Source organism: Microcaecilia unicolor, chromosome 3, assembly GCF_901765095.1.
Source record: "Microcaecilia unicolor chromosome 3, aMicUni1.1, whole genome shotgun sequence".
Classification (NCBI taxonomy): domain Eukaryota; kingdom Metazoa; phylum Chordata; class Amphibia; order Gymnophiona; family Siphonopidae; genus Microcaecilia; species Microcaecilia unicolor.
This window is the reverse complement of record NC_044033.1, coordinates 385,555,803-385,570,529: the sequence shown is the minus strand read 5'-3', so window position 1 is coordinate 385,570,529 and position 14,727 is coordinate 385,555,803.

Genomic DNA, 14,727 nt, shown 5'->3' with positions numbered 1-14,727 from the left:
ACAATACGAGGGCCGCTTGATAACAGTGATCATAATATGATCGGTTTTGATATTGGCATTGAAGGAAGTGAAACTAGGAAATCAAGTACGCTAACGTTTAACTATAGAAAAGGTGATTACGACAAAATGAGAAAAATGGTGAAAAAAAGACTGAAAGGAGCAGCTCGCAGAGTAAAAAACTTGCATCAGGCGTGGATGCTGTTTAAAAACACCATCCTGGAGGTTCAGGACAAATATATTCCACGTATTAGAAAAAAGGGAAAAAAGACTAAACGTCAGTCGGCGTGGCTAAACAGTAAGATAAAGGAAATCATTAGAGCCAAAAAACAATCCTTCAGAAAGTGGAGAAGAGAACCAACTGAAAGTAACAGGATAGATCATAAGGAATGCCAAGCCAAATGCAAAGCGGAGATAAGGAGGGCAAAAAAGGACTTTGAGAAGAAATTAGCGTTGGAAGCAAAAATACATAGTAAAAATTTTTTTAGATACATTAAAAGCAGGAAACCGGCCAAAGAGTCGGTTGGGCCGCTGGACGAAAATGGTGTTAAAGGGGCGATCAAGGAGGACAAAGCCGTAGCGGAGAAATTAAATGAATTCTTTGCTTCGGTCTTCACCGAGGAGGATTTGGGGGGGACACCGGTGCCGGAAAGAATATTTGAAGCGGGGGAGTCGGAGAAACTAAACAAATTCTCTGTAACCTTGGAGGATGTAATGGGTCAGTTCAGCAAGCTGAAGAGTAGTAAATCACCGGGACCTGATGGTATTCATCCCAGAGTATTAATAGAACTAAAAAATGAACTTGCGGAGCTACTGTTAGAAATATGCAATCTGTCCCTAAAATCGAGTGTAGTACCGGAAGACTGGAGGGTAGCCAATGTTACTCCGATTTTTAAGAAGGGTTCCAGAGGAGATCCGGGAAATTATAGACCGGTGAGTCTGACGTCGGTGCCGGGCAAGATGGTGGAGGCTATTATTAAGAATAAAATTGCAGAGCATATACAAAAACATGGACTGATGAGACAAAGTCAGCACGGATTTAGTGAAGGGAAGTCTTGCCTCACCAATCTAATGCATTTTTTTGAGGGGGTAAGCAAACATGTGGACAATGGGGAGCCGGTTGATATTGTATATCTGGATTTTCAGAAGGCGTTTGACAAAGTGCCGCACGAAAGACTCCTGAAGAAATTGCAGAGTCATGGAATCGGAGGTAGGGTATTATTATGGATTAAGAACTGGTTGAAAGATAGGAAGCAGAGAGTAGGATTGCGTGGCCAGTATTCTCAGTGGAGGAGGGTAGTTAGTGGGGTCCCACAGGGGTCTGTGCTGGGTCAGTTGCTTTTTAATGTATTTATAAATGACCTAGAGATGGGAATAACTAGTGAGGTAATTAAATTCGCCGATGACACAAAATTATTCAGGGTCGTCAAGTCGCAGGAGGAATGTGAACAATTACAGGAGGACCTTGCGAGACTGGGAGAATGGGCGTGCAAGTGGCAGATGAAGTTCAATGTTGACAAGTGCAAAGTGATGCATATGGGTAAGAGGAACCCGAATTATAGCTACGTCTTGCAAGGTTCCGCGTTAGGAGTTACGGATCAAGAAAGGGATCTGGGTGTCGTCGTCGATGATACGCTGAAACCTTCTGCTCAGTGTGCTGCTGCGGCTAGGAAAGCGAATAGAATGTTGGGTGTTATTAGGAAGGGTATGGAGTCCAGGTGTGCGGATGTTATAATGCCGTTGTATCGCTCCATGGTGCGACCGCACCTGGAGTATTGTGTTCAGTACTGGTCTCCGTATCTCAAAAAAGATATAGTAGAATTGGAAAAGGTACAGCGAAGGGCGACGAAAATGATAGTGGGGATGGGACGACTTTCCTATGAAGAGAGGCTGAGAAGGCTAGGGCTTTTCAGCTTGGAGAAGAGACGGCTGAGGGGAGATATGATAGGAGTGTATAAAATAATGAGTGGAATGGATCGGGTGGATGTGAAGCGACTGTTCACGCTATCCAAAAATACTAGGACTAGAGGGCATGAGTTGAAGCTACAGTGTGGTAAATTTAAAACGAATCGGAGAAAATTTTTCTTCACCCAACGTGTAATTAGACTCTGGAATTCGTTGCCGGAGAACGTGGTACGGGCGGTTAGCTTGACGGAGTTTAAAAAGGGGTTAGATAGATTCCTAAAGGACAAGTCCATAGACCGCTATTAAATGGACTTGGAAAAATTCCGCATTTTTAGGTATAACTTGTCTGGAATGTTTTTACGTTTGGGGAGCGTGCCAGGTGCCCTTGACCTGGATTGGCCACTGTCGGTGACAGGATGCTGGGCTAGATGGACCTTTGGTCTTTCCCAGTATGGCACTACTTATGTACTTATGTACTTATTGTTCAGATCTATTAGTCCTCCATTAAGCTGATAACACACATCAACATTTCCAAATGATCTACTTCTAAGTGATTCTATTTGTTTTTAAGATGTTCATAAGGTGTTCACAATCTGCACTGGATGCCGTGAATGTTCTTCCAATGTCCATCAACTGTACAAGATCTTTAAATTGTTAGGGTGGTGTTTGCTAATCAAAACTATCTGGAAAACTTGACACCAGTTTGCTTTAAATTTTTTCTGCCACTGCAAATTTCAAGTTGAACTAGCCGACTGATTATAACCACATCTTTGGCAATAAATTATCTTCATTTGGATCATAGAAGTTTGACCTTATCAGTTTCAGAACTGAAGTCATAGTTTGCTGTTGCTGCAAAATCAAAAGCAGACCACTCCTGGTTTTCATCATCTGGAAATATTCTGACAAATGGGCACATGAGATGTTTATGAAAGATATTATGGAACTAGTATCTTTTTGAATATTTCCTTGAGAGTTCATTTTTGAAGAGCCTTGGCTTTACCTTGTGCTAGATGAAATGCTTCAAGGGGTGTTAAGCCCTATTCATGGCGCAGCATGAACAGTGAAGCCAGCTCTGACAAAACATCATTCAAAACTTGTAATGTTATTCAGTATTCCATGTTTCAGCCTTTTAAAGGGTTAGTTAGAAACTGGATCATCATCTGCTCAAAATAATCAATACAGATTTTATTCTGTGTCTCCAAATGGATTAAAACAAACAAACATACATACATTAAAACACACATCATATCTACAAGTAAAGCAGACAGCACAGCTATATGTCAAAAACCGCTGCTCCCTATGATTATTACTGCAAAAACTGATCTAACAGTAGTATTAATGTATATAGTCCTGCTCAACTGACAAGTTACAGGCTATAGCACAATCACTTGCCAAGAACCTGAGAACCTAGCAACCAAGTGCCATGCAACAGATAAAGTGTCTCAAGGATAGTCCCCCCAAGCCTCCATTAGCGCCAGCTCTGCTTTTACTATTCGGGGTGAAACATGCATGTCGGACATTAAAACCCCTGTGTTCGACAAAAAAAAAAAAAAGATGAGTATTTATAAGTTAAAATAAAAGTATTAACTAGTGAATAGTAAGAATGTACAAGAGTTAATCGAGTGAGCCAATGAAGAGGTGGGTGCTGGTTACATTGCTATGTCTATGTATTAGCAATGAGCACTGCTGAGGTCACCAATATACATTGAATATTGTGAATTAAACAATATAAGTAACTTTGAATACTGGATCTTCAGAAATTGATCTATTTGAGAACTTTGAAAAAAATTGATCTATTGGATACCATTGATAGAGATAATCTAAGAAATAAGCAGTGGATTCTCCCCAAGTCCATTTTAATAATGGTCTATGGACTTTTCCTTTAGGAAGCCATCCAAACCTTTTTTTAAACTCTGCTAAGCTAACTGCTTTTACTACATTCTGTGTCAACGAATTCTAAATGTCTTGTCCTCTAGTTCTATAGCTTCCTCATCTTTGAAAAAAAAAATATTTTCTAATATCTTTTAAAGTAATGTTTTAGGTTGATCTTGAATTCAGTAATAGCAGAAGTAAGCCTCCATGTGCTGGGTAACTTATTCCAATCTAATGGGCTGACAATTGAAAAAGAGTATGTGCTAGTTTCAGCAAAGGAATTGTAGGCAATGAAGGAATAGACAGATGCATTTATGGTTATAAAGATAAATAAATGGCAAGAAAAAACACATAGAGGGTCAAACAAAGATCTAGATGTAAAAACAAAAGTGGAGTAGAGGAGAGGAGAGGAGTGGCCTAGTGGTTAGAGCACTGGTCTTGCAATCCAGGAGTGGCCAGTTCAAATCCCACCACTGCTCCTTGTGATCTTGGGCAAGTCACTTAACCCTTCCTTGCCTCAGGTACAAACTTAAGATTGTGAGCCCTCCTGGGACAGAGAAATATCTGGAGTACCTGAATGTAACTCACCTTCAGCTACTACTGAAAAAGGTGTAGGCAAAATCTAAATAAATAAAATATGTAAGAAGACATATATACAGTAACTCAATATGTCTAAAATGTAGTTAGAAAAAGTACATGGGTAGAGGCATAAAAACAGAAATATAAGAGCCAGCTACATACAAGTGTGTGTATAAACCTGAGTGCCAGTATAAATGTCTATTATGCAACAACCTGATGCAAGGGTAGATCCAAAATGTAAGTGGAGTGGAGGAAGTGGCCTGATGGTTAGTGTATTGAGTTGCAGACCTGGGGAACTGGGTTCAATTCTTGCTGCTGCCTGATGGTCAGCAGTGGGTTGAGATCCTGGGGAACCAGGTTCAATTCCCTCTGCAGCTCCATGGTTGAACCCTCTGTGATTGTGAGCCCTCAGTACCTGTAAAATGAAACTGTAAACCACTTAAGTCTACGTGGTATATAAATACTTGAATGAAAAAATATATATGCATTTGAAAACCATTACACATATCAAGTGATTTGTCTGTAAAAGAATTGGTAGAATCACAAGCTAAGTGTATTACAAAAGTATTTATGTAATTTCCTGAGAGGACCAGCTGAGTTATTTTGGTAAAACACGAAGTACAGCATGCCAATTTGGGGTTTGATGTACCAGTGTCCCTTACTCCATGTGTGGAGTTCCTCAATCACTTGTTACACTGCTGGGGACTTACAGTCATTCTTAGATTTTCTTCTCTTTATCAATAATTAGATTGCAGATTCTTGCAAATGTTTGGTTTTATGGGGCGTGGACGGATTGTGGGTGAAGGGATTTTTCTGTGCTATTTTACTACTTTGGTTGAGCCTCATCTAGGTATTCTTTCTGTTTTCTTGGCTCCCTAGCCCACATTAAAGGCTGTTACTTAGAGCAGGCTGCACATTGCACCATTAGTTTTGTGCTGCAGATCCTTGGATCTGTTTAATGTGTTTTGCTGCTACCTCTGTTATTCATTTGAGAGACAGGAGCCTCATTACTGATATGTATGTGTTTCACGGTCCCTATTAAATGTTCTCCTTCTGTTAGTCTGACTTTTACACCACAGACTCCAACATTTAATTACTACAATGCTGTAAAAAAAAAAAAAAAAAAACCGCCAGATTCAATATAGTGCAACTTGAGTTGCACACTCAAATCCAATTGTATTCTGGATTTGCGCAACTTAATTAGCTTTACAAGCCAATTAGTGCCGATAATTGTACTTAACAAGCAATTATTGATGCTAATTGGCATTAATTAGAATTTATGCACACAAATGTATAAGCATATTTTATGAAGTGATGCGTGAACATTCTAAGAAGTGAATCTGAAAAGGGGAGGGGTATAGGCAGGGCATTCCTAGAATTTACATGCACTGTTATAGAATAAGCCCATTCCGTATGTAATTTAGGCATCAGCATTTATAGCATTGGTGTAAATGGCCATGACTAAATATAGTTGCAGAAAACGGATGTTGGGCATATTCTGTAAACTACACCTAGATTTAGGTGTATTCTATAAACCATGCCTAAATTTAGGTGTGATTTATAGAATATGCCTGGGTGTATTTTCTTGTGGTGCCGATTTTTTTAGGTATGATTTATAGAATCAAGCACTAAAGGTCTATCCAAAAGAAGAATATCTCAGTAAAATTCACTCAGGTGTGATCATCTTGCAAAAGACCAATTTAAAATTGAAATACTCAGCATCCCTGTCCTACAAGGACTATGTTGTAGTAGCCTTCTCTGAAGCTGTACATCAAAAGAATGGGATGGCCACATCGAAGGGTGGTGGATTTGATATACCACCTTTCTGTGGTACAACCAGAACTATTTACATTTTCATTATATGCAGGTACTTTCGCTGTCCCTAGTGAGTTCACAATCTAAGGGGGTCATTTACTAAGATGTGCTAGCGGTTTTAGGTGGTGCTAAATGCCGAAATGCCCATTGTATTCCTATGGGCATCTCAGCGTTTAACGCCTGCTGATTTTTAGCACACCTTAGTAAAAGATGTCCTAAGTTTTGTGTACCTGGAACAATGGAAGGTTAAGTGACTTGCCCAGGGTCACAAGGAGCTCTAGTGGGAATTGAACCCATTTTCCTAGTCCTCAGCCCACTGCAACAAACATTAGGCTACTCCTCCACTGCATATTGGTCAAAAAACCCCAATGGCTCTTAACCCGTTGAAACTTTTATAACAGTTAGATTACAATCCATGTCAAGTTGGATGAACATACGCTCATAGGCGCTGAGCTCATAGGTGCTTGAGCAGTTCCAGTTCCAACCCCAGCCAGAGCTGCCCTCCCTCTTCTCTCTCAACAGTCCTTGCCTTCGTGCCGCCTATAATTTAAAACTCATTTTACCTCGGGTCCCGGCAGCAGTGAAAGGCAAGCAGGCTCACCTTCAGCCTTCCCTTCTCTATCAGCTCTGGTCCCGTCCTCATTTCCTGTTTCCACAAGGACGGGACAAGAGCTGAGAGAGAAGGGAAGGCTGAAGGTCAGCCTGTTTGCCTTTCACTGCTGCCGGGATCCAAGGTAAAATGTGTTTTAAATTCTGGGTGGCAGGAAGGCAAGGACAGAGGACTGTTGTGGGAGACGAGGTGGGGCTGGGGTTGAGAAGTTGGCTCCTATTGTGTAATGATTCTGAATATTTATGCACCCAATGCAGATAATCCAACATTTTTTGTTGATCTAGCAGATGCAGTTATGCAACATGCATGAATGGGATAGGTTTTGTGTGTGAATTTTAACCTCTCTTGAGACTTGGTTCTTGACAGGCAATTCTCAAAAGCAGGGGTAGCACTAGATTCTATAATTTAGATAATCCCCTTAGTTGATCCCTGGTACCTTTTTATACACCTTACCACTCAGGAATATGTTTTATTCTTCACCTCACCATTCTTACTCTTGCACCAATTACATTTTGATTACTAAGGATATGATGCCATGGCTTAAAGATACTGAAATCAAAAGTATCACATTGTCAGACCATGTGGCTGTTGCTATAACCTTTGCAGACATTCACATGGCTACTCCGCTTTATCAGTGGAAGTTGATTCCTGCTCTCCTACAGAAGGATGGATTTTGTGATTTAATAAATTCTGCTTGTGATGACTACTTCCTGCAGAATAGCCCTTTGGATATGTCCATAAGTACTTAGGGGTCCTTTTACTAAGCTACGATAAAAAGTGGCCTGCGGTAGTGCAGACACACAGTGCCATTTTTTACCACGTCTAGTAAAAGGGGCCTTTTTTTTTTTTTTTAAAGGGGCAGGAAAATGAGCGTAAACTGAAACCAGCGCATGTCCATTTTCAGCCACCCATTGACCTACCAGTAAGGGCTCACGTGCTACACACGCGGTGACTGGTTGATGCGCACCAACTGCTGATTCATGCCAGAAACACTGTGCGCAGTAGGAAAAATATAATTTGGCCCAGCGTTATAGGTACATGCCAAATCCGAAATTACCACCAAGGGGGTGCTAGCCTGGTGGTAGTCTCGTTTTGGAGCACGTTGCATGTGCCTAGAGCTTACCATGTCTTTGTAAAAGGGCCCCAGTTACAGGAGCTAGAGCAAGATATCACCTGAGGCATCATCCAGCATTTAAAGCCTCAAAAGGTGAGAAATAGAACCTTTATGATTACAACTTCACTGTGCCATACAGTCACTAAAGAATAAGAAATTGTACAACAATTTGCTCAATATTACAAAAATGTATACTCAGAGGAGCATGTGAGCTCACATGAACAACTCAAGCAGTTAAGGAGGCTAAATCATCTGCTCTTTTCATCAGCCAAGAATCTGACATATGGGATACAGTCACAGCCCTTCCACTAGGGAAAGGACCCAGCCCAGCCCAGTTAGGTTCACTGTAGAGTTTTAACAAATCTTCAGGGAGAAGCTTGCTTCCAGATTAAACAGGCTCTATGTAAATTTTTCTGCCCGGGGTGAAGTCTCAGGCTCAGTTTATGAGGTACACATTGTAGTAATCAAGAAAGCTGGCAAAAATCTTACATTCACAAAAATTATAGACTTATCTCACTAACAGACTACAAAATATATGCAAAGGACCTAGCAAGACAACTGAACAAGGTCTTCACCACTGTAATCAAAATGTATTTATGACAGACATCCACTGTTGTTAACACATTTTGTATCATTACACAAACATCTCAACTTCATTGTCCATTTGTAGTGGTATCATTTGATGTTAAAAAAAACTCCTCCGATTGTATAGAGTGGAAATATCTATTTTTTTCAATTATACAACAAATTATTCAAATTCAACTAACTTTCATCCAAATGGTTCAGTTGCTATACAGGGCACCCGTGGGTAAAATCATGGTCCATGATATGCTACCCTATCGCCCTCTGAAGTTCTAAGCAGAGTCCTTAGACAGGGATGTCCCCTGTCACCTGTTATTCAAACTAGCAATAGAACTTTAGCCACAGCCATTAGGGCTGACCACGGGATAGAAATATCAAGCTGGGAAGATTCATAATAAAATCGCAAAACTATATGGATGATCTTATGGCAGAGCTTCCCAAACTATAGATTAGGACTACAAATGGGGTCACAATCTGGGTGGCCTCTCCATAAGTGCATGATTATTTTACACCTCCAGGGGGTTACATTATTTTATTTGGCCATAATCATGGGGGGGGGGGGGGGGGGTCAGTAAAAAAAATTAATATGCACTCTCTATTCACATACCTCTCCATTTCATCTTTATCTACTTCATTAAGGGGCTCATTTTCGAAACAGAAAAATGTTCACAAAGCAGCATTTGGACAATTTTTTCTTTTTGACAAAACATTCAAATCGCTATTTTCAAAACCTGTTTTAAAGACATATTTCTATGCAGTTCATTGGTAGTACATCCAAATCACAAGGGGGCATGCTGGGGGAAGGGGGGGGGGGGGAATTTCGCATCATGTTCAAACTTCTTCTACTAACCTATAAATGTACTCACTCTGCTGCTCCCAAGTATCTCTCCACACTCGTCCTTCCCTACACCCCTTCCCGTGCACTCCGTTCCCTGGATAAATCCTTCTTATCTGTTCCCTTCTCCGCTACTGCCAACTCCAGACTTCGCTCCTTCTGTCTTGCTGCGCCCTATGCCTGGAATAGACTTCCTGAGCTCCTACGTCTTGCCCCATCCTTGACCATCTTTAAATCTAGATTGAAAGCCCACCTCTTTAACATTGCTTTTGACTCGTAACCACTTGTATCCACTCGCCTCCACCTACCCTCCTCTCCTCTTTCCTCTACACATTAATTGATTTGTTTGCTTTATTTTTTTGTCTACTAGGTTGTAAGCTCTTTGAGCAGGGACTGTCTTTCTTCTATGTTTGTGCAGCGCTGCGTACGCTTTGTAGCGCTATAGAAATGCTAAATAGTAGTAGTAGTAGGATTTGGGTGTTCCTAACACTTGTATGTTTTTCTGACACAATGGAACAAAACAAAAACATCCAAGGCTGCAATTTAGATGTTTTGGTCTAGGCCTGTTTTTTTGTAATCACAACTAACTCACAAATAGGTGCCCTAAATGAACAGATGATCATTGGAGGGATTAGGACATGATCCCCCCTTACTTCCCCAGTGGTCACTTATCCCCTCTGATTATATGCAAATCTTTCATGCATATTCATAGTGGATATCCTGAACACCCGACTGGCAAGGGGTACTCCAGAACCAGACTTAGGAAACACTGACCTAAACAATTGGGACCTCTTTACAGCTATCTTAAGCTGAAGTATTTATTTGTGATTGCTTTTTTTCATCTATAGAGGAGCTAAACCAAATCCCTAGGTATTTGATCAAGCTATTGCTCCACTGGAAAGGGTAGTGGGATACTTGGTCTCTTGCATATCTGCTGAGAATATGATGGATTTGTACCAGGTCACCTTATAACAGATGATATCAACCCAGTCCTCAGGATACACCTAGCCGGTCATGTTTTCAAGATACCCGCAATGAATATGCATGAGATAGATGTGCATGCTAATCTATCTCATAAATATTCAATACGGGTGTCCTGACAACCTCAATGGCTAGTTGTGTCCAGAGGACTACGTTGAGAAACCCCTGCCTTACACCCAGAAAGAGTAGAAAACTGTGCTATCAGATTTAGAGGGGCATTTTTGATATGACATCTAAATCCGACTTTAGATGTTTTGTGGAAAACATCCAAAAAGCGAACATGGTCATTGAACCTGAAAAATGTATTTTTTTTTCTAATGGCCATTTGCTAAACATTAAGAACAGCCATACTGGGTCAGACCAAATGGTCCATCCAGCCCAGTATACTGCTTCCAGCAGTGGCCATATCAGATTACAAGTACCTAACAGAAACACAATTAGTAGCACCATTCCACGCTACCAAACCCAGGGCAAGCAGTGGCTTCCCCCATGTCCACCTCAATAGCAGGTTATGGACGTTTCCTCCAGGAATCTGCCCTAACCTTTTACTAAACTCAGATACACTAACTGCCATTACCACATCCTCTGGCAATGAGTTCAGGGCTTAACTATTCTTTGAGTGAAAAAATACTTCCTCCTGTTTTAAAATATTTCCATGCAATTTCGAGTGACCCCTGGTTTTTCTTTTTGAATTACAGAAAAACAGGTTCACCTCCACCCGTTCCAGTCCACTCAGGATTTTGAAGACCTCAATCATATCTTTTCCAAGCCAAGAGCCCTAACCTCTTTAGCTTTTCCTCATACGGGAGCAGTTCCATCCCCTCTATCATATCTTCTGTGAACTTTTTCTAATTCTGCTATATCTTTTTTTGAGATACAGCGACCAGAATTGAACACAATACTCAAGGTGAGATCGCACCATGGAGCGATACAGAGGCATTATATTATATCTGGTCTTAGTTTGCATCCCTCTCCTAATAATTCGTAGCATCCTGTTTGCTTTTTTTGGCCACCACCACACACTGTGCAGAAGATTTCAGCATATTGTGTACAATGACACCTAGGTCTTTTTCTTGCGTGCTGACTCCTAAAGTGGCCCCTAGCATTAGATAACTACGATTCGGATTATTCTTCTCAATGTGCATCACTTTTCATTTGTCTATATTAAATTTCACCTGCCATTTGGATGCCCAGTCTTCCAGTTTCCTAAGGTCTTCCTGCAATTCTTCACAATCTGCATGCGTTTTGATAACTTTGAATAGTTTCGTGTCATCCGCAAATGTAATCACTGATTTCCAGATAATTTATAAATATGTTAAATAGCACCGGTCCCAGTACAGATCCCTGCAGCACTCTACTATTCACCCTCCTCCACTGAGAAAAATGGCCATTTAACCCTACCCTCTGTTTTCTATCCATTAACCAGTTTCTAATCCACAACAGAACACTGCCTCCTATCCCATGGCTTTTTAATTTTCTCAGGAGTCTCACATGAGAAACTTTGTCAAAAGCTTTCTGAAATAAACTTGGAAACACAGGCGAGGCCCTGGGAACTAAGGGGTGAGTACAGGTATATCACTGCATAAATAAAAGTTCTATTTCAGCTAACATCATTGAAAATAAGCTTTTGTATGGTGGTACTTGACCCCCTCATTCCCTGTGGAAAATACATAAAACAGATTCCAGACTTTAGTGACAGTGTTGGGAGAAGGGTACATTGCTGTATATATGGTGGCAAATGACTGAACATCCAGTGCCACTGGGAAGTGTGCATAGAGTATTTCAGGATATTTAATTTCATTTGTATCCCATATTTTCCCACATTAGGGAGTTGTACAGCGGAAGAGTTGCGTTATGTCCATTACGTATTTTAGTTTTGTTGTGTTGCAGACATCAGGTATTTATGTTGGAATGGTTGGATATGCCTTTTTAAACAGGTTAGTTTTTAGTGTTTTCCGGAAGTTTAGGTGGTCGTACGTAGTTTTCAAGGCTCTTGGTAATGTGTTCCACAGTTGTGTACTTATGTAGGAAAAGCTGGATGCATAAGTTGATTTGTATTTGAGTCCTTTGCAGCTTGGGTAGTGCAGATTTAAATACGTTCATGTTGATTCGGATGTGTTTCTAGTTGGTAGGTCGATCAGGTCCGTCATATATATTGGGGCTTCACCGTAATTTTGTGAACCAGAGTGCAGATTTTGAAAGCAATGCATTCTTTGATTGGGAGCCAGTGTAGTTTTTCACGAAGGGGTTTTGCACTTTCAAATTGCGTTTTTCCGAAGATAAGGCCTAGCTGCCGTGTTTTGAGCGGTCTGAAGTTTCTTTAAGATTTGTTCTTTGCATCCCGCATAAATTCCATTGCAGTAGTCTACATGGTTTACCGTGTTTCCCCGAAAATAGGGCATCCCCATAAAATAAGACCTACCGAGGTTTTTAGTGCCCTTAGAAAATATAAGGCCTCCCCCGAAAGTAAGGCCTAGCAAAGTTTTGTTTTTCCCGGTAAGTAGGGTCCCCCCCCCTGAGATCGCCGGGCCCCCCTCCGTCGTTCTGAAACTAACCCCCCACCCGAGGTCGTCCCCCCCCACCCGAGATGGCGCCCCCACCCGAAGTCGCCGGACCCCAACCCCCTCTGTCGCTCCGAAACTAACCTGCACTTAAGCCTCCTTTCACTTTCCTTCCAGTTCGCAGCAAGCAGCAGCAGTAGGAGGGCAGGCCACTCCTTCCTTCCGTGTCCCGCCCTCGCCTGACGTAACGTAACGTCAGGCGAGGGTGGGGCTCGGAAGGAAGGAGAGGCCTGCCCTGCCCTGCTGCTCCTGTGAACTGGAAGGAAAGTGAAAGGAGGCTTAAGTTCAGGTTAGTTTCTGAGCGACGGAGGGGGGTGGGGTCCGGCGACTTCGGGTGGGAGCGCCATCTCGGGTGGGGGGGGGCGACCTCGGGTGGGGGGTTACCGGTAGTTGCAGGAGCGACGGAGGGAAGGTGGGCGGGCCAACCGTGTTTCCCCGAAATATTAAGACATCCCCTGAAAATAAGACCTAGCGCCTTTTTGGGCGCAAAAATTAATATAAGGCAGTGTCTTATATTCGTGGAAACACGGTAGTACCATTGATTGTACCAGGTTGCGAAATGTTTCCTTCGAGAAGTACTGTTTCACGCATTTGAGTTTCCACATTGAGTGGAACATTTTCTTTGTTGTAGATGTCACTTGGCTCTCTAATGTTAGGTTGCGGTCCAATATAACGCCAAGGATCTTCAGGCTGTCTGAGATAGGGAGGGTGTGATCTGGGGTGTTGATAGTTGTGGAGTTGTCTGTATTGTGTTGGGATGAGAGGATGAGACAGTGTGTTTTTTCTTTATTAAGTTTTAGTTGAAATGCATTTGCCCAAGATTCCATGATGTTCAAGCTGATCTTGATTTTGTTGGTGATTTCTGTCAGTTTAGATTTGTAGGGAATGTATATTGTGACATCGTCTGCATAGATGAAAGGGTTAAGGCCTTGGTTGGATAAGGACTTGGCTAGTGGGGTCACCATTAGGTTGAAGAGGATCGGTGATAATGGTGATCCTTGTGGTACTCCGCAGTTTGCTTTCCACGGTGATGATATGTTTGCGTTTGATTTTACTTGATATGTTCTTGTGGTTAGGAAATCCTTGATCCAGTTAAGTGTGTTTCCACCAATCCCGAACTTATCTAGTAGTCTTATTAATATATTATGGTTTACCATGTTGAATGCACTAGACATGTCGAATTGGAGGAGGAGGATGTTTTTGCCTATTGCTATTTCCTGCTTGAATTTGGCTAAGAGAGTGATTAGTACTGTTTCTGTACTGTGGAGGGGGCGAAAACCTGACTGTGATTCGTGTAATATTGAGAATTTGTTTGGCTACCATGCTTTCCATCAGTTTGACTGACAACGGGATGGATGCTACTGGATGGTAGTTAGTGATTTCATTTGATTTTTTCTTGGTGTCTTTTCATATTGGAGTAAGTAGGATATTGCCATTTTCCTTACGGAAGAGACCCTGCTGAAGAATGTAGTTTAGGTGGGATGTGAGGTCTGCTATGAAGCGGTCAGGGGCGGATTTCATTAGGTAGTTGGGACAGGTATTTAGTTTACAGTGATTGTTGGAGAACCTGCTGGTCACCTGTACAACTATATTGATGGTGAGGAGGGCAAAGTTTAACCAGGTTCGGTTAGCCGGGTATTCCCCATTGGTTGGGTCCAACTCATTAAGGAAGTTTTCAGTGTCAGTGTTGTTCTGAGGTATTGTGTTGCATAGGTTTACAATTTTTTCATTGAAGTACTTAGCAAGTTTATCTGTGGATGGGATTTCTGTATTCGATGTAGTGACCAGGTTGGTGTCTAGTAGTTTGTTCATGAGTTGGTATAATTTCTTCATGTCACTGTAATCTGTCCCTATTTTAGTTTTATAGTATGATCTT